The sequence below is a fragment of the Dendronephthya gigantea genome, unplaced genomic scaffold (assembly GCF_004324835.1).
Source record: "Dendronephthya gigantea isolate DGI-Jeju-01 unplaced genomic scaffold, DenGig_1.0 000582F, whole genome shotgun sequence".
Lineage (NCBI taxonomy): Eukaryota > Metazoa > Cnidaria > Anthozoa > Malacalcyonacea > Nephtheidae > Dendronephthya > Dendronephthya gigantea.
The window spans coordinates 18,831-23,098 of record NW_021163592.1 but is presented as its reverse complement, the minus strand read 5'-3'; the positions used below and the strand labels follow the sequence as shown (position 1 = coordinate 23,098).

The 4,268-nt window shown below is 33.8% G+C and overlaps 2 long non-coding RNA genes across 2 annotated transcripts; both read right to left on the bottom strand.

The window, feature by feature from the left end:
* Positions 1 to 421, bottom strand: LOC114543897. Its single transcript, XR_003690224.1, has 3 exons — positions 298 to 421; positions 125 to 204; positions 1 to 40 (listed from the first exon to the last, which is right to left on the bottom strand). It is a non-coding gene; the product is annotated as an uncharacterized LOC114543897 (long non-coding RNA).
* Positions 422 to 2,599: 2,178 nt separating this feature from the next.
* On the bottom strand, positions 2,600 to 3,121 carry LOC114543893. The gene is made up of 3 exons (XR_003690221.1): positions 3,106 to 3,121; positions 2,848 to 3,003; positions 2,600 to 2,620 (listed from the first exon to the last, which is right to left on the bottom strand). It is a non-coding gene; the product is annotated as an uncharacterized LOC114543893 (long non-coding RNA).
* Between the last annotated feature and the right edge of the window lie 1,147 nt (positions 3,122 to 4,268).

The following is a 4,268-nucleotide window of genomic DNA, read 5'->3' as shown; positions in this document are numbered from 1 at the left end:
ATATTGCAGTTAAATCTGTACACAGCCTCGGTTAAATTTCCTGCAAGGAACCAGTCATAAGACAATATAAGCTTTTGGAGATATTTCAAAAATTTAAAGTGAAATAAAAAGAGAAATATTTCACCTGGAGACGCAGCAAGGAATTTAAATTACTGCTTTCTACTTCTTCGTCAACAACATTATACAATGGACCCCAACGATAACCTTGAAAAATATATCATCTTAAAAAAACAATTCTCTTTTTGCTGTATGTAATGTATTGAACTGGCTAATAGGAATAATGCTATTGCCTGATACCTGACGAGAAGTGTAATTGTTGGTGTGTTATATGAGATCACATACGTCAGCAGGAGAATGAAATGAGGGATCGTATTTAGGGTAATCATAGCAGTACAAGATTTTCATCAGGAAAATTTTGACCATAATTTTCGCTCAATCATCTATGAATAAGCGTACAGTACTTTTCTTCGTTGGGGTCGTTTTTACGCAAACATCTCCGTTTCAACTGGCTCTAACACCGTCTAGCAAACCAGCCAATAATGTATCCCAGATTGAGTGAAATACAAACATTCAAAACAAGAAATATTTTTTATAGCTTCATACAAAATTTGCTTTCTTACACTACCTGTCAGGAGACGAGTAATTTCTCAGCCGACCGCTTGTGTATTCCGCCCCAACAACTGAGGATGGTTTCGATAGCAAATTTTGAAAATATCTGACAGCAAAAGAAGTTTGAAAACTATAATATTCTATACGGTATATACGGTAAATTCTGGAAAGTAACTACAAAAATAAAAGTATTTTAACTCGGCTGGATACTTTTTTGCAATTGGACATGTTCAAAATGGAAACGTGAAATAAAAAGGACGATAAAAGCAGTAAACGTGAATCCAGGTCAGAAGACATGGAGTGTTTGGAGTGTTTGGAGTGTTTTTTTTCAAGGTCAGACATGAACAATTACTGGAACTGACATGGAATGTCGCATGACTTAATGAGCTAAGGGGATGAAGGGTGACGATATTGTACGTCGCGGGATCTCTTTCCAAAAGACACCTTTCTAAGAAACACAGCGTTCTTTGAACAGGATCCTAAATTTGACAGTGTCAAAACGATTTTAAAATGAGAAAAAGGATAGACTCTTAGAAAAATTTTATTAACAACATAACTCACTTTAATCCGAGGAGTTTCTTTATAGACGCTGAATTCTGACATTGATGTGATATGTTCGTCATCACTGAGACGAAAAATTTGTCATTTACTGTCATATCTCACATTCTTTACACAGGACAAACGAAATACTGTCTTAACAATATATCATTCAACTGTATTTTCCAAATTTGTTTTAAAAAACGACTCCACTTTGATGGAACTTTTCTTCTGCCTAAAACTGAGGCAAAAGAAATAACAAATACAGCTCAAAGTAAATTACAGACCTGGAAAGAATTTTGTCAAAAACGGTTAAAACGTAAATAAAGTAACCTGAATGTAAGTCATTTTGTCATTTACTTAAAATTTGTTTACTTAAAATGTTCACATACTTTATCATAACACCAACATTATTGAAAGAAGATTCCATCATCTTTTTCAGCAATTCCTCTCTCCTCTCTGATGTGAAAAGATGCTGGAAAACAAAAGCAAAATGGTGCACAAAATGTAAAACTTCAATTTACAGAAATAACCGGTATCTTATCCTTTTGTTATTATATGGCTGGTACAGCAGCATCTGGTACATACCATTGTTCTAAAACCACCACAGACAACAACAAATCCCTTAGGATAATCTGAGACCTAAGGATAGAAATGGAATGAAAGCCTGAGTTGAATTATTCAAATCACAAATATTCAAATGTCTGGCAATATCAAGTATATAATATATATATATATATATTATATATATATATATATATATAATATATATATATTATATATATATATAATATAATATATATATATATATATATATATATATATATATATATATAATATATTATAATATATATATATATATATATATATATATATATATATTATATATATATATATATATAATGAACACACAGGTAAGTTATGAAGAAACTTGAAAACAATAATAGTACCTCTAACGTCACTGGAACCTTTCGTTCTCTCCAATGTTATTTATATCCACTAATCTTCGGCACAAAAATATAGCATATGTTGATGTGGAAATAGTTTGGAAACATTAGCTTTAGCTAGCTTATCACTTTATAAAGAACCCACTTATTAAATTAAAAATGGAACATGGGCCTAATTTTTGAAAGAGAGAGGAGGGGGGGGCATTGATACCATGATGAATTACGATTTGGAATTCATTGTGAATAGTTTCATTTTATACAACTGGAACGATAAGTCCTGACAAAAATCCCTATCTAGCTTGAAGCCAAAATAGTTCCCCGTACTAATCCTAATGCAGCCTCTTTGATGTCTTTCTACGCTGTTTCATCCTGAGGCTGCAGCAACAAAGGCAATCTACAGTGATTAGATGTAATTATATGTCTCTAGATGTTCCTACAAATACCTTGCAGTCTCTATAATTACCTTACATGTTCTTTACACGACGGCTTAACGTATCGCTTGAGAGGATCTACTGGACAGTGGCAATCTGGAATTGATAAATGAAATATATATCCTTTTACTTCACTGATGCGTTTGCATTCACGACTCCCGTGTAAAACGATCCAATTCGCGGGTATATGGTTGGGTTCAGGTCAGGAAGCTTTCACTGATAAGAGAGAGTTTTTTATTGAAGTACAGTATCAGCTCATCACTAATGAAGAGGCAAATTGGAGTGGAGAAATGAAACCAACTGAAAAGGATTGTATTGAGTACCTTCTCGATTATATGCAAAACATCGCAAACTTTCGGTGAATCAGAGGATTCAATAACATCGACAAGAAACTGGACAGCTCGGATCTGCACAAAAATATCCCGATCTTTCGCAATGTGGTCTAAATGTGGCAACACTGAATTCTCAAGTATTTCTCCCTGTAAAAAACAAGGAGTTACAAAACTAAAAAAAAAATTCATAATATCGCTAATGTCTAGAAAAATGGACTAAAATTTATTCAAAGTACCAACATTTTATACCTCATATAGTGGAGATGACGTTCCTAATATCTTACAAAGCACATTTAGTACTTTAATTCGAATGGCCGTCCTCTCTTCACATCTAAAAAAAATTCCCATTAGGATAAGACTGAGGCTACATAGAAATACATCACGAACTTAAACAAAAATCAAAATACCAAAACATTACATTATTACAAAATTTTGTCCTCAAAGAAAGTCATAAAATTGTTAGCTAGATTCTGATCAGATTGGTATGATGTATGAAACTTTCCAACGGTTTTAAATAATTGCTTTTGGTCACTCCCATTATCTCTAACAATTTCAGAATAGTAATGAGTACGACTTTCCGATAATAGCTCACTGACACGGTGACATGACTGACTGTATTTTAGACGATCACAGGATTGTCTTGACTTACGCCATACCCGCTCGAGTTTCCTTCTGATACGTTTTTCGTTTTTAATTTGTTCAGTGTACCAAGGTGCAGCTGGACGACTAATTATCACTCTGGTGATAGTGGTGCATGATGATCCAGAATTCTGGACAGCTCCGAGTTGTATTGGTTGACTTTCGCACTAATATCAGCCGTGTTCCCAGTGATAATCGGAGATAGCCTAATGTCATTAAAGAATCAGTCCATATTGATTGCTTTAATTTTACGTGACTCCACGACCCTTCTCTGAAACAATGTTTTTTTAAAATTGAGTTCACATGTAACCGTGTAATAGTCAGATATAGATGGATCATGAACGTCAATAGATTGAACAATATTTTCCTCATGGCGAGACAAGATAAGGTCTAACGTGTGACCAGCAATGTGTGTTGGTTGTTGTTCCAGATTAAAAGAATCAACAAGATTGAGAATTTTTTTTGTTGTTAATTCCGACTTATCGTCTACATGGAGGTCGATATAATACGATTATATTTAGAATTTGAGATAACACATTGATTTGCATACCTATCAGTTCGAAACACTTAATGTGTGTGAACATGTTCGCCGAGTCCAGCTTGACTTTTAAGTGTTGTTGTATAGTATACTAATGCCTCCCCATCTACCTTGTTGTCTCGAGATATGTTTAAAGAGTAGCCCTTCGGGGTGAAATTCCCAATAGATATAAGATCAAATTTGTCAGGGTGAAGCCAGGTTTTTGTTATCGCAAATATATCAAATTCATTCTCAA